This window comes from Microcebus murinus, chromosome 4, assembly GCF_040939455.1.
Source record: "Microcebus murinus isolate Inina chromosome 4, M.murinus_Inina_mat1.0, whole genome shotgun sequence".
Taxonomy (NCBI): Eukaryota; Metazoa; Chordata; class Mammalia; order Primates; family Cheirogaleidae; genus Microcebus; species Microcebus murinus.
This window is the reverse complement of record NC_134107.1, coordinates 24,196,976-24,222,673: the sequence shown is the minus strand read 5'-3', so window position 1 is coordinate 24,222,673 and position 25,698 is coordinate 24,196,976. Positions and strand designations below refer to the sequence as shown.

The following is a 25,698-nucleotide window of genomic DNA, read 5'->3' as shown; positions in this document are numbered from 1 at the left end:
GGCCAGGAGTTTGAGACCAGCCTGAGTAAAGATGAGATGCTTGTCATCTCTACAAAAAAAATAGAAAAATTAGCCAGGTATGGTGTCACATGCCTATAGTTCAGCTACTAGGGAGGCTGAGGCAGGAGGATCACTTGAGCCTAGGAGTTTGAGTTTGCATTGAGCTATGATGATGCCACTGGACCCTAGCTCAAGTGACAGAACGAGACCCTATCTCAAAAAAAAAAAAGAGCTATTGGTTGTGGTTGCTCTATCTTCACCTTTCCTTCTGTCATCAGTTTCAGCATAGGCGGTTTGCAAATCCAACAAAGGAACAGAAGTAAAAAATGAAATGCTAGGGTTCCATGGTCCTTAGTGTTTCTTAGAACCCCACTGCCACCTTTCTGCATTCAACGCACCTGGTTCAAACAGAAGGCATGACTGCTTGGCACTGTCAGTGTCCCCATTCATTCATAGACTCACATTCTACTTGCTTGGGGTCTCCCTGAGTTCCCACCGGAATTCTGTACTCACAGGGCACTGCCAGGGATTTGTGGGCACACACACTCTCCATTGTCCCATAGACTTCACTTACAAAACACGAGTTCAAAGATAAAATTATTATGATTTTCAAGATAGTGACAGTAGCATCTTAAAGCAAGCATGGCGCCCTACTGAGTACAGGACCTTACATAGATAGGTTGCACGTTCGTGAAGCCAGCCTGGACGGGAGGAAGGGAGAAGTAACCCAGATCCCAGTCTGAGAACCCTGCTGTTCATCTTCCGTCATCAAGCGAATAATCCCATCTGCAGCAAAAAACCTTAGCTGCCCCCATTTTTGATCCATTGGGACTTTCTTCTCTAACCAAGTCTCACTCTATGAAAAGCCTACCACTTCCTGGAGACAGTGTCACAGCTGTGAAAATTCATCTGCTGATCTCTTCTGGGTCTGCTGAAGCCTTGGGTTAGAGCCCAGGCCTCAGAAATGAAGCACTGGTTCCAATCCCCACCTACCACTTTTGAGCTGGGTTCCCTCAAGCAGATCTGTACTTAGGTTTCACCATCTAAAATTAATAAAAATAATAGCTTGCTTCATGAATAATTGTGCTAATTATTTAGTGCTTATTAATTATTATTTATCTCACCACTGCTTTGAAATCTGTCCAGGGATCCCCTGGCCCGGAATAGCAGGTTCTCAGAAATTATTAATACTTGGCAGTAAACTCAATTGATGTTGATGTGGAAGAAGTAGGGCTGGAGGCTTAAAGAGTCAAGGTGAAGACAGTCCTATATTCCTGATGGACCCAATAAAAAGGGAATTTTTCCTTCCTTCATCAACCGCCTTCCTGCTCCTTACCTGCTAAAGAGCAAAGCTAGAGGGCATGTTAGAGATGTGAGGTGGTCTAGTGTGGAAATAAGATAGCATTAAAAATGCATACAACCAAGAGAAGGAAGACACTGTTGACCTTCCATCGTTAGTTCAGGGACTATGAGAGTTGTGTTTTTCAGGCTTTATGTAGCTTTCCTTTCTTGTCTGGTGCTTTGGGTGACAGCAACACCCTTTTGTGAAATAGTTAGCATGGCCTAAGCTGCTGAGTGTATCTAGAAAAAGGAGGAAAAAGAATTACTCTTGTTTCTCTTTTATATAACATTTACTAGACCTGGAGGCTGCTACAGTGACAGGCTAGTGAGTGGACTGGAAGACCAATCAATGACTAATTATTTACTGTTTATGAATGAGCCTAACACAGTCGTGCTTGACCCATGGTGGGTGTTTAATAAATGTTAGCTCACTCTGAGTATGTCTCATTATTGTGACAATATATTATGGTGACAGAGCCATGGATTTGGCATCAAACTATGTAGATTTAAGCAATCAAATGGATTTATGATCTTGGGCAAATTATTTGGCTTCTTTGTGAACTGCTCACCTCTCCTCAACAATTTGAGTATTCACATCATAATACCTTCCCCACAGTTATTTTGAGAATGAAATGAGAATGAGGTGGCTCATCTAAAATGCACATCAGGTACATTCGTGATATATGTGCTTGTGCACATGTGTGTATACAAAGGCAGATATTAAAATTTTTAAAAATCTAGCATTCTTCTCTTTCCCATATGACTCAGCACTAGAAGTAGGCACAGGCCTCTGATAGGCTTGACAGCATCCTGAGTACAGTATAACAGTGAATCGTTCAGGTTTTGCAGCCAAACAGACCTAGGTTCAAATCCTGGCTTCTATATTTGGTTGTTTATATGACTTTTGGTAAGTTATTTAAACCCACTAAGCCTGTTTCTTGACATTTAATGGATACCTACCTCAAAGAGTTGCTGTGATGACTTATTGAATGGGTATTTGCAAAGGACTTGGCACAGTGCCTGGCATATACCCACTGTCTAATATATTAGTTTTGTTTCGTATTGTTACTATTATGCCTTTGGCCATTGGTGGGCCCAGGGAAGCATCAGCAAAGTGACGTGAGAGCGTCTTCTCATGAGGCTTGGTTTGGGGTGGCACTTCCACCATATGCCTTTCTTACTTGGGAAGATTCTTTCTTTTCTGAAGCTAGCAGAGTACACATGTACAGGGACTCCTCTTGGGAAATCTGGGTAAAGTTTCTCTTCTCCATACCCTACTGAAGCCAAAGGATTGGCTGTCCATTGACCCCCACCAAGCAAGGGACAGGCCTGGGCGACTTCCCTGGAGAATCCACTGCAGCTCAGTGCTCATTACCTGTTTTATCCCAAGCCTGAAAGAGGAGCCATCCAGGTAAGAAAAAAGGGACCCAGGTCAATGTTTAGCCCAGGTCTCAACCTCTAGAGTATGGGTGTGAGAAGATCATCTGCATTTGATTTACAGGAACCTAAGGTCAAGACCTGAGTCTTCTCTCCACCAAGGGAGATGTTTCAAGTCCTCCTTGGACTCTGTGAGAGTCCTTCAGTGATTCCTTGGAGGCAGGTATTAAATATGACTATCTACTCCTCATCCCGATTTTGAGTTTCAATGACCTCATTCCCTAGTGGAGAACAGAATAAAGTAATCCCTCACCTGGTCCTTATGGTCTCTTTAAAATTGGAAACTCAACAAAAATTTGAGTGGACCAGAGGGTGGACCAGATAGAAGCTGAAACACTAGGCTCTGAGGATCCAGTGGTAATTAAAACACCAATCCTGCTTGCACCATGGCACGCATAATCCAGGGGATGAAAGAGGCCTTTAACAGTCCACATTTTTCTTTTGGTGATACCCTAACCAACAATAGATTCTTACACAATTATAAAGCCCTTTGATGAATCATAAGCCACCATTGGCTCCCTTTTTCTATTCCAAACTTATCTGTCCTATGTCCCATTCTATTAGGAATCCTTTCATTCACAAATTTATGTGTGTTAATTGGTGTAGATGTACCAATTGGGAAACAAGGACAAGTTTAATCCATTAAGATCCAGATTTTCAGCCGCAGAGATCCAGGTAGTATTTGGTGAGGAGACCAGGCTTTTATGGCAGTCCATTCTATTAGAAGCCCATGGACTTATTATGTTAGGGTTCATGGGTCACAGAACTACAGGACTTACCCTGACCACCACATCCTGAGTATTAAGAACTACAGAGCCAGCAAAGACCTGCTCTGTAGGGAGTAGCCTCAACCTAGCCTCAGTCTTGGGCAGGAGTTAGGATCCCAACTCACTAAAAGGTTATTTGCTTCTACTTGCTTTTCTGTATTTGCATGCATTTGGAAAACAGAAATGGTTCAGGGAGGTCATATAAAGCATAAGGGAAGATCAAAATAGCCACTACCCTTCCCTGAAAACTTCTTTAGCCACTTCCACCAAATTATGAAAGTCCAGTGCATTTCCAAAGATGTAACGAGTCCCTTTTGTTCTGTGTGGCTTGACCAACTTAAGAGTGGAAAAAGGATGTAAAATCCTTCATCCTGGAGGTAATTTTTTCGTCCTAAGACAGGTTGCACTTGTCCTATAGGAATGAGAAGCAACACCAGATGCTTCCATAGGTCCTGGTTGGGGCTTAACAAGGTGTACCCCAATGCTCAGGTTCCCCTGAACCTTTAAAACTTCTCCCAATGGTGAATGGGGAACTCCACTATTGTCTGTTCTGGAGAACCCAGCCAGGGCCCAAGGGCAGCTCTGTATATCAGAATACCAGCTACTACATTTAACAACTGTGTTTGACTTGGGACAAGTTATTTAACCTAAGCCTCAGTTTTTCAACTTGAAAATGGACATCGTAATAGGAACTATTTCATTAAGTTGTTGTAAGGATTGAGTGGAATCATGTATACATACCTCTTAGCACAGTACTGAAATTAGTAAATACAGTACCCAACAAGTATTAGCTATTGTGACTCTTGATATCATGCTAGCAGAAAAGGGAAGGAGAGCTCTCATCAATCATTTTTAACTGCCCTGAATGGCAAGACTTTGCCTTATTCTGGGTTCCTTCTGGCTGTGTATCATTCTGTGAGTTGGTGAGGCACAGAGCTTTTGAGTACCCTACAAGAAACGAGGCCACTGCTAATTGAACGAGGCAGTGAGCAAATGTTAATTGTAAGAAAGATCAGAAAGATCTCCCATCGTGTCTTGGTGCTCCTACTATTGCATTGATTAACCGTGAGCCAGAAAAATAAGTGTGAAAAAAAAAAAAGATCTGTGCACTGATAGGTAGGCCAACTGGGTGACCTAAGGACTAAGCAGGGAAGGAGCTGGGGGAAAGTTTTGTTCAGAGCCTTCGTAAAGTCTATCTTGCACCTTTCAGGGGCCATGCTAGGTCTTTTATCAGAGAAAGATTCCACGTCCATCATTTAGTTTATCTGATATGTGCTTCTAAAGGTTCCGAGAGCAGGCAATGACTCTTTCCTTCCCTCTGCTGCTGTTAAATGGGATACACAACCAGCTGATGCAAATCTTTTTGGGAGAGAAGTGATGTCCAGGCTCCACGACTCTTTAGCAAGTTTATGGGAAGGTCCTTTAGTGGCTGTGACTCAAGCTAGAACATAGTCAACATGCCAAGGGTGAGAGAAGTGTTAGCTTCCATCTCAGCCCCAAATATCCTGGGATAGGTCTCAGTAAGAACTAGTCCTTCTATTCCAACTTGCAAATGGAACTCAAGGATTGCATGGGACTGAAGGATTGCATGGGACTGAAGATGTCTCTAAATTCCAAGAACACCTGGGCTCTATTAAGGCAGGACAGGGTCCAGGTCCTTTACCGAGGGCTCCAGTTTTCTCTAAGTAAATTATTTCTAGTGGAGAAAAACAATCTGTGGCCGCTGGGCAGAGATTTGTTTTACAAGAAATGAAGGGACTGTTGGACCAGAGAATGGTTTTACTCTGGAGCTCCCTCTACTGGCTCTTTGATAGAAATGCCATAGCAGTTACTCCGCCCTGCCCTGAGGGCATTGATTCGAACCATCTGAGCATCTTGGTACCTTGAAATAAGGAGCAAACAGGTGTCCTGAGGCACAGGCAAAATAAAACTCCAGATATTGGTTTCTTCTGCCTCCCTGATAATTTCATCTAATGTTTATTGGGTGCCAACACAGTGGTAAACATTTTATTTGCATTATTTCATTTAATACTCACCATAAGCCCCACGTAGCAGGGTTTTGCAGGTGAGGCAGCTGAGACCTCAAGAGATTATATAAGTTCCTGGTGTCACCAGAGACTAGACCCCCTTAGTGACCCTCATCATCTTTATGATTCTCCTGAATGACAGCTCAAGAAAAGCAAGAACCAAGGAACAACGTGAGATTGGAGGTGGAACTTGTTCTAATCATCTAATATAAACAGGTTGAGCTGGCTCTGAAATTGCTCCATAAACTTCGTGGGTCTTAGATAATTTCAGTTCTTTTTTTTTTTTTTAAGTTCAGCTTATGAGGCAATTAATTACATGGCAACGCTTGTCCAGTTTGTGCTCTCACTGTGATACCAACTGTGAAACGAGGGCCAAAGAAAGCAGAGTAACTACCACAGTGACTAAGAAGAATTTCCATTATAGAGATGAGGACTTTTTTAATTTGTGGAACATGCTCACACCTATTTTTCTAAAAATAAAATCCCGTGATGTAGGTAGGGCATGTAGCGGCACACACATTTTATAGGTTGGGAATTTAAGATCTTGAGTGACTGGTTCCAGGCTCTGCTTAGGGGCAAATGGCAGAATCAAGACCAGAATGGTCACCATCAGGTTAAGTTCTGACTTCCTGGTTGGTGTTGGTTGGAACTGAGGTCTAGGTTGGGCTTTTTAATTACAGAAAATAAAGATTGTGAAATTACCTCCTTACGTCTGTATGTTTTACCTACAGATCCTTTCCTGAGTTGCTCCTTTCCATTTGGGTTGGTTCATCATTGAACTCCCTTGATACAGAGCCATTTGGGAATTAGGAATTACATAGCCACTCATCTTTGCATTGTCGGTCTCTCGCCAGTCCATATTTTAGAGGTATCTAGGCTCCTGGGAGAACCTCAAATATTATTTCAGTTCTCCTGTACTATGTGAAGATGTAAGCCTTTTCACCTCACCGAGGAGAACCTCAAAGCATTTCCATATTGGTTCTTCTTGGGGAGTTGAGATGTGGGTAAGTAACAGGATTCCCATTCCTGTACTGGGTGGGGTTCTGGTCTCCAATTTTACTGCCAGTGTGTCTCTAAATCTACACAATGGGATGACCTGATATTATCCAGCTCTCTGACCCCTGATTAGGGCCTCCCATTAGCTGTCCCTTCCTCTAAAGGCAGAGTGATGTCATAATGGATCAGAATGGTCCCTGCTGGTAACACCACGGAGATAATAAGAACAGACTTTCTGCAGTGCCTCCTGAGTGAGTGATTGGGTTGTCATTGTCTAAACAGAGCAGCTGGGTTAAAGATATTTGTCCACGATGTAACCTCCTGGCCCTGAGCTACGGCTGGAAGCAGCTCTTTCTGGTTTGACCTGTTAATGCCACAAACTCCACTTTGCCAGAAATGTGACTTCTTGATGAATAGTCGGTCCAAACCTGCCAATTTGGAGTGAACTCATATTTGGTCACCTGCTGGTAAGACCCTTTCCCCAATGGCAGCCTTGAGCATGTGCCCTTCATGGTCCTCCCATCCCCAGGAAAGCCCAAATATAGCCCCTGTGGAGGGGGAGGGGAGAGCCAGGAACTGAACGCTCACAGGGAATCGCGAGTGATGGAATATGGATTGCTGACCCCACGTCCCTTTCCTCTTGCTTGTTGTAGGAGCGCCAAAGACCAAGAGGAGACCAGATGAGTTTCCAAAGCAGTCCTCACACACCGAGGACGCACCTCATCCTTTGCCTCACGCTTTCTGCAATGTTGCTGCTCACGTTCATCTTCCTGCTAACCCTTGCCATAATAATCCCTTCCTGACCACCATCCCTTCTCCATTCACCACCCACTCAGCTCCTTCTCTGAGGTGCCCCTCTTATGGGCAGTGGCTTTAGTCTCTGTTTGGCAAGTTCCCTTTTAAGTTATATCCAGATGCCTGATGTTAGTTTCCCTCTTTCTCATCCCTGACTTTTGCCAAACTCGGCCAAACACTCATCCCCCTGGTCAAGAAACCCATAGCAAATCCTATTTCTTCCAAAATGAAGTTACTAGACATTCTACCAGAGCAGTCACACTCAATGAAGGGGCCCAAGATATATCTGAGTGTGATGTTATTGGAATCACATGGAAAAAACAGAAATTCCTGAATCCCAGTCAGATACAGTGAAAGAGCTTACTCATGACTGTTCGGACTGATTGAGAATGTGGAGGTAGGAGGAGCAAGAACCTCAGAATTGGATTACCCCTAAATACAGGATGGAATCATCTAGATTTTTTTTTCCTCCAATTAAATTTGCATTTCATTCACCACATTGCAATGGCTTCACTTTAGACATTTTCATTCGAGACCCAAGGCTTCTCTTCATGGGTCCAGAGCCACAGGTTCCTGGATGGTGAGGTAAGTGGCATTTGCCGGCACTGTCAAGGGTAAAACACCAGTGATGTTGAGTCAGATCCACCCTGTTAAGCCCTAAGATTTATCCTCTTATTGGTCCCTCTTGACTCAAATGTCCTTCAGGGATCCCCAGCCCAGCCATAGATGTTAGTCTAGCCTCACAATGCTAATCTACACCTGTGCAAACAAAACAGACCCTGAGGATTGACCAAACCAGGGTTTGTTGATGTCATAGCACTCCCTTTCTCAAAGACAATCACTACAGAAATGTGGCTCTCTGAAAACCCACTATACTTAGAAAGTGTATTTCTTCCCCCTACCCTTTTCTTTCTACCTTTATGGGTAATCTAGGACCAAAGAAAGATGCCAGTTTTTTTTTGTTTGTTTTTGTTTTTGAGACAGAGACTCGCTTTGTTGCCAAGGCTAGAGTGAGTGCCGTGGCGTCAGCCTAGCTCACAGCAACCTCAAACTCCTGGGCTCAAGTGATCCTGCTGCCTCAGCCTCCCGAGTAGCTGGGACTACAGGCATGCGCCACCACGCCCGGCTAATTTTTTCTATATATATTAGTTGGCCAATTAATTTCTTTCTATTTATAGTAGAGACAGGGTCTCGCTCTTGCTCAGGCTGGTTTCGAACTCCTGACCTCGAGCAATCCGCCTGCCTCGGCCTCCCAGAGAGCTAGGATTACAGGCGTGAGCCACCGCGCCCGGCCAAGATGCCAGGTTTTCACATGTGAGCTGAAGGTATCTCTTCTCACTGACAAGATTCAGATCCAGTTCATTATTTAATAGCTTTGCTAATAAGTACAAAAAACTGGACAACCCAGCAGATATGGTTAGTCCATTCTTCCTCTATGTTCTACAGCCTATACTGGGAATTAAGGAAATACAGTCCCCATTCTTTACTCTTGGCCAATCAGACATAGTAATCCAAGCTTAGTATATTAGCAACTACTGGCAAGACTGCTTTAATAGTGAGCGGATAAAAGGTTCTGCTAATTAAGACCCAGTAGACCCCCAGGAATTTATAACTGAGCTCTCTCTGCCTGCTGAATTCAGGTGGGGCAGACAATTGTCCATCAACTACAAGATAAAGGCTAAACTCATGCAGGTATCGCTAAGCATCCCCTAGATTGTTCTTTTCTCTCTATGGTCCGTGCTTTTCCAGCTCTGATACTTTTCTAGCTTGCCTCTGCTAAAGTACCCTGTGATCTTGAGTCCCACCCCAGCTTGTCCCTTCAGCCTCAGCCTCCTATCATGTGCTTGCTCTGGCTTCCCTGTCTTTGCTTAGATGCTCGCCATGAAACCCAATTAGATATTCCTCGGTGACTCTCTAGGTCCTCATTCTCCCAAATATGTGAGGCATGGGCTAACCTATCATCTGGTTCTCCAATGTGTTCAGTGGCTAGAATTGTTGGTGGGGTGGGTTGAGGCATTTGAAAGAGTATGCTCCTTGATAATGGGGTTATACAAAGAACGGATATTATCTTAACTGTTCTGAAGTTGAACAATGTAACTACTTTCAGTGAACAGAGAGTTGGGACTATTTTGAGTTGCTGATAGCAACCAAAAAAAGTTGTGAAAGAGAGTGAAATTCCAGTGACTTTCCTCTAGCTTTCACTGGTCCTTAAAAACATTCACCCTCAAACCTCCAAATATGCTGGCTTTTAAGAAGTGTTTCCCAAGACTGAATGTACTTTTGATCAGGGTAAGTGACAAAACCATGTGTTTAACAGGGAAAAAGGATCATGGAATAGCAAATATTATGCATGCTGCGACTTATATACCCCCACCATGCTAATGGCTCGGCCTGTAAAGTTTTCATAAACAGGAAAATAATCAGAGATGCCAGTTTATAAAGAAATGAAGGAAGACGAGAATGACTAGCTAACTCAAAGTGCAGATTTGCTGCTGTTCTCACTGTAAGACAACTTTCTTGGTAGACCAGGGAGTTCCCAACTTTTTCCTAGTGCCACCCAAGGGGCTTCCTCAGTGGGAGTGGAAACATGTTTAGGTGCAGCAGCCTGAATGGACATCAAGGACATGAGTAGCCATCACTGCATCTCCACTCCAAATTGTCTGGTTCCAGACAAATCCCTCGAGTTTTGGATAAAGCTGAACCAGATGGAGCTTTCCTTGAAATAGGAGATAGAAGTCTCTACTCACAGGCAGACAGCCTTGCATGGGGAGGGGGGGCATTTATTGGCTAAAGGGCTCTGTAGGAGAAATAAGTTCATTACTCAGAAAGTATTTGAGGTCTATGGCCATACCACCCTGAACGCACCTGTTCTTGCCAGAAAGTGTTTGAGAAAGTCCCAGACGCCTCCAACTCCGAATGATGGCTAGAACTGGAATATTAAAGACCAGAGATTGGAATGGAATAGAGGCAGCATGAGGGAGTTGTGTGGGCCTGAGTGTTGGAGCCACGCAGACATGAATTTGATCTGGTTCTTAGTTTCATGCCTTCAAGCTCTAAGACTTGTAGACAAGTTGCTTAAACTTTCTGGTCTCCATTTCCTCAGCTTTAAAATAGGAAAAATAATAACTAATGTTTTCAGAGTGATTTCTGTGCTCAACAACACAATGGGGTAGGTACCATTATCATCATGACACCTATAGAATTGCCTTAAGGATTGAATAAGGCCATTCATGTAAAAATGTCCAGCACAGTATCTGGCATATAGTTGGTGCTTGAAAACCATTGGTTTCTTCTCTCTCCCTTTTCCTTAGGCCAAAATAGTTGTGCTTCCTGATCAAGACACCTTCAAGCGAAGAGATATCCCTTTCCCAGACTTCCTCCCTGATTCCCCTTGGTTGATTTCCTGGGAGCTGGGCTTTTTTCCTCCTCCAAACCCAGTACTTTACCTACTGGCATTTTTCGTGGTGCTTGGAGAGGAGACAATAGACACAGGCGGGATGTTCTGGGCTTCACTGACCTTGAAAGAGAAGAGGCTCAGTTGTTTTCAAGGGCTGCGTGACAAGCAGCCTACTCCCACGGGCCCTCTGGGGGAGCATTAGGGGAAACGAGTCCGCCTCATGCGTGGGACGCCCAGGGATGGGCTGGCAGCGTGGAAGGCAGTTTTCGTCTTGGACAGGTTCCACGTCGGTCTATTAATTGCCTGGGTCTTTAGCCTGACTGCTCAGACAGGAATTGGGCACCACAATCCTCAGCAAAGGATGGTGGGATAGCTCGGGAAGCCAAGGTCACCAGCTCCAGCCCAGACATGCATCAAAGGACCTGACTGAGGAGTAGGGAAAATGGAGATGCTGGCTATGGAGGGCTAACTTTCTGCAAATATCTCTGCTGAGCTTCCCAGCCCTGCTCGCTCATTCCAAGCAGTCAGCTTGATTACTGTAGCAAGACAGAAACAAGGCAGAGAGGCGCCCTCTTCTGGGAGGGAGGAGCAAAGACACTGGATTCACCAGGCAGCTGGGGTTACATTCGTATAATTTTGGCTGCTGCCCTCAAAAGTTCTGATGTTCAGAGCCTCAGTACAATTCTTCCTTTTCCAACTCTACCTTATTTGTTAAGGCTGTGTTCAAGGTTTGCTTAAAGCTGCTAGTGACGGTAAATAATTCTGTCTTGGTCTCGACATCAGACACAGTAACACCCAACCACCAAATGTAACATAGGAAGCAGGTTACATTCTAAATTCCCTCTTCTCTCTATATAGTTTATACAGTCCACACAGAAACTACATAACTTCCGTGAATGTGCTCACATACATAAATTTATGCTTACACACACCTAATCTCATATCTGAAAACATACTTACTCTGTGCTTTTAAAAACATGCTTAGCCTGACATTTTCATTAATCCAAGATGACTTCATTGAAACGCTACTGGTGTTTCCTGTCTGTCTGGCCACATCTGATGACCCCATGTGATAAGCCATCTTCAGCGCAAGAACCAGGGCCACCTCTGTCTCATTGATATTTCTCCTGACTGCACGCCTCCCACTTCAGCCACACTCTGGCATGCATACATACATGCATTTGTGGAGCTAAAAATAAACAGCCGCTGATGGGTTGCCAGAGGGTGTCCTCCGTACTGAGCAGACGTCCTCTGTCTCCCTGTTGTAGGCACAGCTTAAGCCACAGACAGAAATTGAGGATACTGGACAGGCTTAAGCTTAAACCAAAATCTCCAAGGCAAGGTACAAAGGCTGGGAGGGCCCGAAGAGGGAGATGTGATACAGGCTGAGCCCTGAGATCATCCTCTCCCAGGCCTTGTGCCTCGAATCCCAGCGAGCCAGCGCTCTGGCAAACTGTTTACTGGCATCAAGGAAAACCATTGTCAGGGAAAGTTGATAATTAGAGTTAAGAAAGGAGATAAACCATGCATCCAGCCACGGCTGTCAATAGCTCTCTGCTTTCTGGATTTTTCCCCTTCTCAGGGCAGAGGTTATGCCAAGTGGGACTGGAATGCTATGTGCATTTGGAGAGGGCGATTTGTGTACATGTGGTTTTGTTCAGATCTTCCAATCTGCAAGAATTCTCCCCACCTCCGTCACTCCATCAATCAATAAACCCTTTGTCATGCTGAGGTGTGGCATTTCTTCTGCTGAGAACCTCAGATTCAGACACATCCTATACACCCTGAGACACACACACACACACACACACACACACGCACACACAGACTTTGTCACCCTCATGAAACAAGCTGCATTCAAATTGGTTTAAAAATAGCACTAATCCATTGAGCTCATTTTTCAGGGACCTTTTTTTTTTAAGTAGAAAAAAAGATCTGGTCTTTGGGAAAGGGTAAACGTCACCTCGCCTTAAAAAGTCCTGATAATGTCGCTGGAGACTAAAGCCTTTGCAGTCTTTGTTGAATTTTTCTCCTCCTCCTACCATTCAGCAAAAGTTGTTTATTCGCTAATACCCTGCCGTGTGGGTATTTATAGAGGTGGGTTTCCTCCTCGGTGGCGAGAAGAGGGAGAAGCTGCGGCAGCAAGAAGCCCTGACCCTCCCCTCTGGGTGCTCTCCGCCGCCGGCACCGCCAGCACCGACTCCTCCGAGGCCGATGGATTTGTGAATCAGCTCCTCCCTTCCCCCACACAGGGGAGCCCCTAAACGGCTGCTGGCCATTTGCAAAGGGCTGGGTGTGTGTGTTTAATTGCGGGCTTATTTGTTCCTGCTCTGGGAGTCTGTCCGTCTCTCTGTAACTCGGATCATTGCTCTCTGGGAAGCTGTAGCTGGCTGATTCCGTGGGAGACCAAGCAGGATGCGTGGGCGCAGGAAACAGAAGAAGGGAAAGAAGGAGGGAGGGGAAAAAAGGGAGCAGGACAGAGAGCGGGAGCCTTAGAATCTGTTATTTGCGTCACTGGAGGAGCCGGGGCTATGTGCCCGACAAACACACAGAATTAATCCGAGTTATAGCCGAAGCTGTCTCTGCTACAGTGGCCAGATGCGAAAGGGCGGGGAAAGGACACGCGCTGGATTCTGTGCACAGCCGAGTTTGCACCCGGCGGCGGCGGGGGACGTTTGGGGAGGGGGCTGTCCTGCGGGGCACGCCCCTGGGAGCCCCCACACGCCCGATGCAGACTGGGCTGCAGCCTCCTCTGCAGCTGCCCAGCCCAAGCCTGGGGTGGCGCCCGCCTCGGCCGCCTCGTTTGCTCAGTGGCTGCGCCGAACACAAAGCGCTGTCTCCGAGCAGAAGCCTCTTCTGGGCTGAACCAGACCCACCAAAGAGGAGAATCTGCACGTGACGTCAGTAGCTGATGACTGACGCAGGCTGGCAAAGGAGACTCAAGGCGGCTGCTCCGCGCCGCGCTGCCTTCATGAGTCTATTTTCTCCAACCCCCTCGTAGTGAATTACTAGAACGCAAAACACACACAGAGACACACATATGCAGCTTTCAAAATATACATTTCCAAAGGCGGTGTGTTGCAAACACAACGCGATTTTACAGAGCGTGGGTGGGAAACGTGGGAAGGGTACAGATGATTTTTTCCCCCTGATTTGGGAATCTCCATCGTTGATAGCATTAGACTCTAGCGCTTTCCTGGGAAGCTCTGCTGGGGAAGGGGCTAAGCACTCCCCCTTTCCCCAGCATGCAGGGAGTCTGGTCAATGGAGACCTGCAGCTCTAAGAATACAACCGCTCCAACGCCTTCTGCTCGGGGAGACTGCGAGGAGCTTGCAACAGGCAGAGGCAGATGGGAGTTAATGGGAGGGAGGGAGAATATAAGAAATATTTGGGTGTTTTTCTGCTTTGAAAAACATCCTCTGCAGTAATGTAAGTGAGTCCGCTGGTGCAGAAAAAAGTGGGGAGGGGGCGCTTAATGCACATTTAATGTTTTGGACGTAACGTTCCAGCGAAATGCCTTTGTGTGTGGAGGTTTTTTCAGTACTTGCTAAAAATAGCATCAGGGTTTGATCGTGTTCCAGAAATAGACCGAGGGCTGTACTGGGATAAAAAGCCAGCGCGGGTGGAAGAAAACCTGGACATCACCGCATTCCTCCCCCCACAACTATGTCTGGAAATTAATTGTTGGATTTTTCCTCTCCTCTCTCCTCTTTCCACCACTTTCTCTTTCCTCCCCCTATGTTTCTCTTTCTCTCTCTTAAGGAGTTCCCGTTTGGGTAAGTAATATTATGTCATGTGCATGCCGCAGACTGTGAGTATGAGCTGATGCTTACTTTGTGCATGCTCTGGGTTCTTTTTTGGCTGCCTTTGTACCCCTTTCTATAGAGAAGAGTGGGACTGAGTAGGGGGTAAGGGGCATAGCTGTGTGTGTGTGTGTGTGTATATATATATGATGAATTTGGGGCTGCATGCAAAGGAACCGAGAGAGGGAATTCTTGCAGAGCCGGGAATCACCCTGACGAATCTCTGAATCAATAGCTGCTGCAACTCTCTTTCTCGTTATGGGTCGGCGCTGTTGAGCTCGGTTCTCTCGATGGCCCCCCTCCCTTCCCCATTTTCTCTGTCTTAAAGGGTGGCTAGACACGACTTAATGGGCCATCTCTCTGGGAGATTAACGGTGCAATATAGATTAAAATTGCATGGAAGGAGCTGGGTAAAGAGAGGGGAAAATCTCTTATTCCTTTGACAAACCTCTCCGCTTGCTCCGGTCCGGGAACCCGAGACCGCGACCCTGGTCCGACTGGCCCAGCACTCGGTTGCTGTCCATCGAAGATAGGTGCTGAAAATTCCTTGGTCCTCAGTGAGTTCAGTTCCGAGCGCCAGGGGGCGGGGTTGGAGCCAGCAGCAGTTAGCCCCGCCCTGAATGCAGAAGAAGGATACGGGGAGGAGGGGGTTAAGGATGTTCAAAGGGGATAGTCGTGACTTCGGTGAGAGCTTAGGGAAAAGGAGGGGTAAGTGGGAAGGAAAGGAAAAAATTTAAAGGAGGGGGAGTGAAGTGTTAGATTCGAGGATGAGCCAAGGCCCAGCGTTCCAGGAATGGAAGGCCAGTGGCTCACCGGCTTTCCCTGCAGAGGCCAGGCACTATCTGGGTCTCCATTTCTAGGCTTCTGTACCTTCCCGCCAGTGGGTTTGAAATATTTCTCCCCGGTGATGGTGATTCTCAAAATAAGAGGCTATAGGTTGCTTTATTCGGACCCTCGTCCCTTCCCACTCCTTACCCCACCCCCACACACCTACATTCTGCAATTCCCAGGAGGTGTGTAAGGTAGTGTGTTATGGCATTTATCTCATTATTCCCCCTCCCTTCGCGTCCTAGTCATAGAAGCCCAAAATGAGTTTGTGGAATGAGCGAATTAGAAGCCAAAGCCCAGGAGTTACTGGTGCGATGCGCAGAGAATCCAGGCTTGGAAACATCACGCCGCACCTTAAAGCCAAAAGCCAAAGGGTTCCAAACCAGCTCCAAGGGAAACTGGGGAGCAGATGTTCTCCAAGTTGCCAAATGTTACTGGGGAAACCATCAACTCCCTAGGGTTGTGGGCTAGACCCAGACTGAGATTCATTGTGATCAGCTCCAAACACTTTGGCCGAACCTGTGGCCAGACAGGTGAGAGGGAGGAAGGTTCTCAAAGGCGAGAGAGGGGATGAATCTCATGGGCACACAAAGACATTCATACTGATTCAGTCCCTGGAGAGGAATAATAAAAATGCATCCTCAAACTGCCCCACAGAATGAGCTGTAGATGATGAGGGAACTGAAGCACTCTTGCAGATCTGCAGTAAGCTGTGTGCATACAGGAATCATATATATATATATATATATTTTTTTTTTTAATAAACTCGGGACGATGAGGTAAGTATGGGGGGGCTAGCCTTCAGTAGAGAGAAAAGGGGAGACCAGGTTTCTCTGTTCCATTTACTTTCTCCCCAACCGGCAACAACTTCTGGCTTTAATGACCTGACACCCACTCAGGGCAACCAGGGTGCAGCCCTTGGGGTCGGGGCTCAGAAGCAGTCCCTCTCTGGGAAGGTTCCCTGGCTGAGACTGAGTATTCAACTCATAATAGTAACAAGGGCTGTTACTGATGTGGAGAATAACACAAATAACGCTGCAACCCACACTTTGTCTTGACAATTCAGCTCAAACCAAAGCTGTTCACAGCCTCTCAGCCCACCCCTCGGCCTCCTCGTCATTCACCCGGACCTACCCGTTCCCTTTCCCAAGCCTCGCCTCTCTCAGCCGTGCAAGTCGCGTGGCTGTGTTTACAAATTCTGCTACATTTGCAAAGGAAAAGAGTGGGGGCGCCGGGCCGGGAGGGGTGGTAAGCGCAATAAAGCACTTGCAACACGTGGAGCAGTGGTGGTGGTAGTGGGTTCCAAGAGTCAAGAAGGGGGCGAGGGGATGCCCCATGTCCTCACTTACCCCGTTCTCCCCACCCCTTCCCCATTGCTTGGCACAATGCACGAGTTTACCCCCTAAACTGGATCCTATTAAATAATTCAATGGTAGCGGTGTAATTTTGGTTGGAACCAGCACGGATTCCCAAGTCGTGACTGCAAAAAGTGAGTAATGCGCGCTGGCTGCGTCATGGCTCTAGTCACAGTTCATTCCGAACTGAGAAGGAATCGTGACTTCGCCTAGAGACGTCCCCTACATGGGAGATGGAGGGAGGGGGCACCAAACCTAGGGGAACGGGGGTGGGGGGAAGACCTATCCAATGAAAACCGCTGCCAGGGGGGCATTTGAACTCCGCCGCTGTCTGTCTCGCGCTCCCCTCTGTGCCCCGCGCACCTCTGTCCCCCCGCCCGGCCCGCGCTCCCGGGCGCGCTTGCTCGCTCTCCCCGCTACCCGAGGAGTCCTCAACAAGTTGGAAGAAGGCAGGAGCGCAGGGGTTAAGCTCGGGAAGCCGCAATTACCAAGATCGTGACCCTCCCACACAGTACAGTAACTTATATACTTACCTGGAAGAGCCCGCTTTGCCGCGGGGCAAACACCCATGGGGGCGGGGAGGGGCAGGAGAGGAGCGGGCCGGCCGGAGAGGGGCTCCTCTAAGCTGGCTGCAGCGCGGACGGGACCGGCGCGCTCCAGTGGCCCCCGGACCGAGGTAAGGAGAAGGGGATTGGTGCACAGGTCGGCTGGTGGTCGGCAGGCTCACTAGTCCGCCCAGCAGAACTTTTTTTTCCCAGTTGCCCCGCGCCGCTGCGGCGGCGGGCGCGGACTGTGGAGCCCCCTCTGGCGCGGCGGGCGGGCGCGCGGACGCTCGCTGGGTGTGTGCTTGCGTCTGTCCGTCGCCAAGCCGAGGGGATGCAGTGGGAGGATGGGTGGGTCGCAGAGCTGCGGGAGGGTGATGGATGGGCGAAGGGGGTGGGTCGACAGGGACTCGTACACAGCGACTCCATCGTCTGGAGACGTGTTCTCCGGGCGTGCTTGGGCGAGGGGGTGTGTGTGCGCGCGCGCCCTGCACGTCGATTTCAGGGTGGCAGAGAACAAATATGGCAACTTTCCCCTCAAGTTCTTGCAATGTTTGCAGTATCCCACCCTGGCCGAGGTTTTCCCACGCAGCTGGGGAGGTTGATGGCCAGAACGTCCCCTTTGCCCACACCCTTCTTAGGTACCAATAGGGTGAGAGGGGCGCAAGAGAGGACATGGGAAGGGTGGCGCTGCACTGCAAAGAAGGGCAACCCCTCAAAGTTTGGATGGGTGGGGTGGGGGAGGGGAGACTAGAGGGAAGGAGGGAAGAGGGCAGGAGGGAGAGCGAGGGGAGGTCTTCCTCCTCCTTCTCTAGTCTCTCCTCCCCTCTTTCTTCCAGCCGAAGCTGGAATCTCACGTCGCTGGGGGAGCTGGCAGTCATCCACGGGCTCGCCCCTTGCTGTTCCCCCAACAGTCTGCAGAATGGGTAGGGAGTTGGGGGGGCGCTGCAGCAATGAAAGGGCACCTGAGGCGAATGGGCCTTAGACGCCCAATATCCAGACGGGTTTCGGGGAGGGTGCGCAGGGAGGAGCTTCACCTTCCTATTGAGCAATGGGAACTTTTTTTTTTTTTTTGATGGTGGGGGTAGGAATCCCATTTTTCTAGAAATAGGCTGACTAGTGTAGAGTTTGGGTTTATTTTATGTTCATCTTTGTCATTTTTCGTCTGGATTTTCTGTCTTGGGTCCTATGGGGAGAGGTCGCTCTCTTGAACCCTTCTTTCCCAATATATCGCGCCACCCCCCACCTGGGCTGGAATGGGGAGGGGGTCCCTGACAGCTCTTTTGCAACAACAATATTTTAACGTGTTCCAGTCTAGGTTTTGTTGAATAATTAGAAATGGAAATATTTTTTCTCCCTCCCCCTTCTGAAAAAAAAAAAAAGGGAAATGTGAGCTCTCTTCTGATTGGTGGGTGACGATTTTAGCCCGCACCAATGAGCTGGCGGCCTCGTCTGTATTTATTTAGTGCTCTGGGGGAGTTTTTCTCTTTACGCAGCGCCTGTAGTCACGGCTGGAACCTCGGCTAGGGGACTAGGAGGAATAAGAGGGGATTCGGGGGAAATCCGAACTGTACCTGTTCGGAGATCCGCGACCTTGCAGCTTGGGGGCTGTCAGAACCCTGACAGGGGAATGGGATGATAGGACAGACAGGCGGAGAGGCTCAGGGTGCTGGGCGAAGGGAGAGGGGTGGAGGCTGGGCTCCCAGATACCCGGTCCCCCTCCGCGGTCCCCTTCTCGCCCTCCGCACACTTCTCTCCGGGCTGTGCCGGGCTGAGTTGGGGGATCGCGGACGGTCTGGAGAAATGGAGGCAAGGGGCTTGGCACCGGGGAGGGGCGGGCGGCGCGCGGGGTGGCGAGGCTGAGCCGCGATGGAGCGCGCTGGGGCGACCCAGCCTGCTCGGCTCCGGGGTTCGGAGACATCCTGGGCTGAAGGCGGCGGCGACGGCGAACTGAAGAAATCGGCAGACTCTGCCCTTCGCGAATCTTTTTGCGGTCTGGGCTTGCTGTACATAACTGAATAGCCGGAAGCCCTTACCCCAAAAAGCATTTGCGGAGGGCGCACTCGTCGAGAAGACTGCAGCCACCAGCGATCACCGAAGCCCGCACCTTCCCGAAGCGGCTCCGTCCGAGCCTTCCCCGGCCCTTTCCCCGTTTTCCACGGAAGAATCAGTCCTTTCCCTCCTGTCCTTTCCGAGCTCCCCGAGGCTTTGGTCACCCGCCTTCCCTCCGCGAGGGTCCCCCGCCCCCAACTTTTGAACCGACTTTGTATCACAGGGGGAATTGAAGCGGGTGGGGTACGTGTGTCTTCGGAGAAGTGAAAAGAAGCTAAAATACAATAAAAGTTTACAGAAGTTGTGTTTTCCCCCCAGCCCTCACCCACACCCCAAATAACCCCATTCACTCATTGCATAAAAAGGATCTGGTCTTAGTGCCAAGTCCGTACCTGGAATATGAATCAGTTTAGGACATTTTATGGTCATTTTTGACCCTAGTAATCCGACTCTGCAATATGGGGGTGGGGAAGCCCTTGAGGGAGGGGCTGGAGGCCCTCAGTATCTTCTGTCCCGATGCCGGGACCCCAAGGAGAGGGGAGCCGCGGTGCATTAGGTAGCTCCGAAAAAGAGGGAAAACACCCAGGCACCGCCCGCTCCCCGGAGTCTCTTCCACCCGCGCCTGCTTGCAACCCAATTTGGGGCGTTTTACAGCCTCAGGTCTCCCCCATCTCCTCTTTTTCAAAACTAAGTAGCACGGAAGGGGGTAAAACAGGCAAAAACTGGGGAAAGCCCCCGCAGGGAAGGCGCTTTTGGGAGGCGCGGTTGTGCCCGACTCAGCAGCTTAGCTTAGCTTAGCTTAGCAGCAGCAGCAGCAGCCCCATCCCGGCCTCTCGAGGCGCCCAGTCCTGGGGAGGGAAGCAAAGCGGCAGGAGTAGGGGGAGTCTGTGGGTCCCCCTCCTCCCGCTCCGCTCATTGCAGTCGTGACCACCTCGGTTACAAGTGGCACAAATCAGGCCTCACCACGTTCTGCGCCCCGTGCCCTTCGCCAGCTAGGAACACTGCTAGACGCCCTTGCCCTCAGGGACTGGGCCAGAAGGACACACAGACACACATCAGTGCCCAGAGGTGTGGAAAAATGGACAGAGGATGGGTCCAGGGATACAACAGTCCAAGACCCGAGGGCTGCGAAGCTTCACATTTTCGGGGAGGGCCTGAATTTCCCCCGCACCCGAACCACCGTTCTTCCAGCAAACTAAACGCCCACCGCCATCCCCCTGTCAGTTAGCTAAACACCCGCACTCCGTCCTCCCCAGAAGCAGGAAAGGACTGCGGAGTCCGACAGTGCTGGACAGAGGCAATCTTTCACAGCTCAGCCCGTGAGGAGGCACTGACGGCTAGCTCTCCCAGCTCTGGGGCTAAATCAAAGTCCCCCTCCCCAGATAAAGCAGATTTTCCCTCTCTGAATGCGTTTTCTGAAAGAGTAAAAGAGTCTCTAAGATCTGCAAAGGAGATGGAGCAAAAGCAAAAAGCTCTGGGGATTTTCCTCCCTGCCTCTCACCTGGGGCCGTCTGTAGAGCGGTAGCTCTGCGGAGCGAGAGGCGGAAGAGCTACATTCGATTAAAAATAGCTTCACCCTGTGTCCCTCCAGCTCCTCTTTTGTCTTTTGCTTCTTACATCCCCTCCTCTCCCCAGCCAGAAAGCCCTCCTTTCTCCAAAAGCCTGAACCTTCACCAGATTTGGGAGAGAGTTGACCCAACAGAAGTGAACTTGCACAGAGGAGGTTGAGCCACCGGAGCTCAGGTGGCTGAGGGTCCCTGCGCCCCCAGCCCCTTCACTTCCCCCAGCGAGGCTAGGTGTGGGGCTGGGGCTGCAGGGCCCGGGAGCGCCGGCCGCAGCCGGCGTCGTGCGGCTCTGAGCGAGTCCTCGCCTCGCCTCGCCTCAGCCAGACAACTGTTGCTGCCTCGAAGAAGCTTCTGCCGCTGCAGCAGCTGCTGGGGCGGCTGCTCGCCTGGGGCTGAGGCTGCTTACTTTTGATCCGGGCTGGGAGCTTGCGGAGAGGGAGGGCATGGTGGAGGGGGAAGACCCCTTCCCCTCGCCCTTCACAATAAGTGAAAAATAGGTGGCTTTTGGTGTCTTTCCTTCTTCCCTCATTAGGGTGGTTGTGTCAGCCTGAGGCCAGTGGGAGCTGATCTCTCCCTTTCGCCCCACTTTGCCTTTGCTGACGAAGGAGGGAAAAGGGGGGTAACCTCTTTGAACCCCCAAACAGCTAATGCACATCCCACTCGGAAAAAAAGCTTCCTCGCCTTGGGAGCCAGGGACCTGATGAAAACTTCTAGGCACTTGCGTCTGATGCCAACCCCTGGAGACCCTATAGGAGAGGGGAGAGCACCAGGAGACCCCTCCTCACCCCGGTCTACTTCTCCCCTGCGGTGTGGGCAGTGTTGGGGGGGTACCTGGGGTAACTTGGTCCCCCCGAGCCCAGCCAAGTAGCTTAACTTTTGCCTGCGTTAAAAATCAAGACCTCTGGAGCTAGGGAAGGGTAAAGGGGCCCCGGAGCCCATTCCTGGTTACCAGCCTGAGGACGGGAGAGGGGGGTGGCTGGGCAAGGCGCTCTGCATGCCTTCTTCCTCAGGCCCACTCTGCTGCTCCGAATGTGTTCTCCTCTTCCCCACTCCCCAAGTCTGGAGCCAGCTTCCCTCCCTTTGTCTGGCCTTTTTGACTCTCCTATCCTCTTTTTAGAACCCGCAGTTCCTTTAAGTCACTCTGCCTTGTCTTCCTCAGATGGGCAGAGATTGCTTCAAAGGTTCTGGCAGACTTGCTGTGATCTCAGACCAGGACCCTCTCTGTGTCCCAGGGACTTCTCAAACTGGAGGGCTCCGTGGGCATCTCTGAAAAGCTCTGTCCTTGCATCAGCACCCCATGCCTAGGTCGCTCTTGGCCCAGATGTGATGCTCTACCCTTTTCCCCTTCCTTTTAGCCTTTCCACTCCTTAATTTCCTATGAAATGTTCCAGCCCTCAATCTCTCCCACTCTCCTTCTGAGCCATCGGAGTAACCCTGCCCATCTTTTGGCCTTTTCAGAGAGTCCAACCTGTCCTGACACCCAGAGGTCTGCAGGAGAGGTGGCCACTGAAGAAGGAGGTCTCAAAGACCACAGGAGATGAAGAACTTGGACGAATGAGCTTAGGAGTCCCAGGTGAGTGCCAAGATACATCAGCCTGTGCCCCTTTGCCTGGCCTCCACACCCACTCCCCACTTGGTGGTGAGACACAGGGAAGCTAGGGTTCTAGTGCTTAGGGACTGTCCTCAAAGGCTGAGCCCTTGGCTAAGAAAGGCAACCATCACAGAGGTTACAAGGAAGGACACAGTACCACATGAGGCAGGCTCAATTCCTGTCCTGCCCCCTACCTAGGCAGCACTTGGGCCTGGGTGTTTGGAAGCTCCCAAACCCTCAGTAATGAGGGGTGCAGGCCTTACTCAGTGAGACCCAGTGTTCCCTCTCCACCCCTACTTTCTGGACCATTTTAGGCCTCTTAGGGGGCTGTGGATGTGCAGAGTTGAAGGGTCATTTGCTGAGCCTGGTTTCTCTGAGGATATTAAACATTGTTGTGTCTTGTTAAGTGGAGTTCAGCATAGGATGCATACCTAGGAAAGTTTTAGGCTCTTGATTTTCTTTTTGAGGGGTAAGGCATTAAACTCTAAATACATTTACTTTTCCTATTAACCAGCAAAATCTCTTGCTATAGAGCTTTTGTTTAGCTGCCTTTCTGAGCTTCAAGGTCATACTGTGATTCTTATTGGGGATTTCAGTTCGGAGCTTGGCAGAGAATTTTGAAACCCCAGGGCTATTAGATTTGTGAGGAAGGGAGAAACTGAGCTACCTGGCTAATCCCTGGATGTCATGTGAGCCAAATGTAAGAAGCTGCCAGAAATTTTAGAGGGAAACTCGAGGCTTGTGGCAGAACAGAAGCATATTACAATGAAGATCTTCTGGTCATTATACAACAGACTATTCGCTATGTTATTTAATTGACTGCCACATGGATTTTTTTTAAAAAAAGTTTACATTTCAAGAGTGGAACTTAATAAGTAAATTGAGTGGAATACTCTGTAATTCCCACTGTGAAAAGTTAGGATGAGGTCATCAAATCATTAACTGAACATAACTTCTTCTAAATCTCCCTTTGGAATATAAGGATCTAAAGTTTGCAGCACCTGTCTTTGGGCAATAGAGTTGTTAATTCTAAGAGGTTAATGCCTCTGCTTCCCCTCCTTAGTTGATATTTCAATCGTGCTATGAAGAAATCTAAGAAAATAATTGCAGGGGGGGTGTGTAATTTTTTTGCCCGAAGGGTAAACCTTTTCTAATTATGTTTGAAAAATCATTCAATGGGTTAAACTTCAAACTTAAATATAATACGTAGCATGCAAAAGCTAGAATAAAATATAGAGTATATATAGACTGATCTCTTCATTTTATATATCAAGAAACAGGTTCAGAGAGGTTACCAAGGTCATACAGATGGGGCTCGAACCTAGGTTGTTTATTGTCTACTCTGGGTATTTTTTCCCTCCACTAAATATTTCTTATCACTACCAAATAATACAGATAATCCATAAACATGATCCAGGGCATTGTAACAGGTTCCCTTCCCAAATGACTTGCATTTAGAATTCAAGGGTTCGAAGAAGGGTTTATAGTTTCTTCTGCTAGCAATTAGCATTCTAGGGGCATCTCTGGGAGGTTAGGCAAGTCTCTCATCTCTCCCCTCTGACGTGGCCTAGACCTCAGAGCTGGCATGTTGCGTTGGTCTGCTGAGGAAGTCATCAGCAGAAATTTGCTGTGTCATAGAATCCTCGTATTGCTCTCTTTTAAAACCTCTGCTAGCATGAAGCAGCTCTAGAAGGTATGGGGCCCCCTCCCTTACTTCTGTCTCCTCTTTGGCAGTTGATTCTCATCCTTCTTGCCTGCTGGGCTTGATTGTAAGCTGTTCAAAGGGTAGTTAGGCCCAGTTTAAATTCTCTCAGTATCTCCTTTATAAGCAAGAAGGCCCTCAAATCAAGTGTAGATCTTTCAACTCAAGTGGAAATCTGTTTGATCCTTGTCTCTCAGGGTTTTTTTTTTTTTTTTTTTTTTGAATGCTACAGATCACCTGCTTGTAGGACAGCTGCTTGGTCTGGTCAGTTTTAAGCTTGAGATTTACTGCCAATCCCTAGATCCAACTTCAGTATTTCAGTTTTACGTGTTTCTACCAATGACAGCCATTTCAATGCCATATTAATCATATCTTCAGAACATGGGAGTAGTAGCCATGCTGTGTGTGTTATCACAAATAAATTATTCCGGTGGCTTTTTTCATAGACTTTTCATGCTCTTTGCTCCTTCACCTTCTCTTTGGGAGATGCACATGCTGACAACTTCTAACTAGGAAATAAGATTTATTTCTCCACTGAAAAATAAATTGATTGGGAGGAAGAAAAATGGCATGGGGCAAAAGATACAAATAGGTTAAAAAGCAAAACAAGACTGACAAGCAGTGGAAAGAATTAAAAGAGCTAATTCTATCTAGTCCTGACTACCTAGGCTTATGAACTTGAGGAAGCAATTATATCCTTTCTATGCCTAAATTTCTCTACCTATAAAATTAGGTGCCTTGGAGCTCAGACCCCTTCCATTAATGCATTTATTTAACAAATGTTGAATATTTATTTGACAAACGTTTATTAAGTCCCTGTACTATGTATCAGGCCTTATTCTAGACATTGGAGATGTAAGTAAATCAGTCTTCCTTTGGTAATCTTATGAGAGCTATGGATCTTCTCCCCAGCAAAAAGAAAAAAAGAAAACACAGACATTTTACATACAATTTCAGGGAGTTCATGAACTGATGCTCTGGGGACCCCAAGTTAAAATTTTTTTCGTCTAGTCTCTAAGGCTTACATTTTACAATATTAAGATTTGAGTTTAGGTTGTATGGTCAAATCTTGGTTTTTAGTCACTCCTTTGTTTTCTTTTCCTAGCACCATTCTGTTGCATGTTTATTGTGATTTTGATCTCTTTTTTGGAGAACAAATATTTGGAACTTAATTAATATTGCAAGTGGCTAGAATAAATGCTGAACAGCAAATCAGAAACTGAGCGGCAAGGCAGACGTGGAGCTGAGGATAGAGCAGATGGGAAGCTTTGATGACCAAACCCAGTTTGGTCCTGCACGATTTCAAAGGGACAATCCATCTTTTAGACTAAGCATTCTTGGCAATGTTTGGTAGTTCCATGGAGGGAAGAAAGGTTTGTATTGGAGCTGGACATTGTAAGGTCACAATGTCAGGGCTGACAGCAAAGATGGATTTCCTATGGTGCTTTTGGCCACCAGGCAAAATTGCAGCTAGACAGGCCAGGGATTCCTTGAGAAGGA

General features: G+C 48.2%; 2 long non-coding RNA genes across 2 annotated transcripts in view; both read left to right on the top strand.

Annotated features, from left to right (window-relative positions):
* Nucleotides 1-25,698, top strand: part of LOC142870462 (uncharacterized) — an 81,432-nt gene that overhangs the window by 4,030 nt on the left and 51,704 nt on the right. Inside the window, exon 2 of the long non-coding RNA XR_012918827.1 lies at nucleotides 22,364-22,478. This is a non-coding gene — a long non-coding RNA (uncharacterized LOC142870462). The remainder of the gene's footprint in view (nucleotides 1-22,363; nucleotides 22,479-25,698) is intronic.
* On the top strand, nucleotides 6,774-7,862 carry LOC105885575 (uncharacterized). Its single transcript, XR_001160718.3, has 2 exons — nucleotides 6,774-7,035; nucleotides 7,222-7,862. It is a non-coding gene; the product is annotated as an uncharacterized LOC105885575 (long non-coding RNA).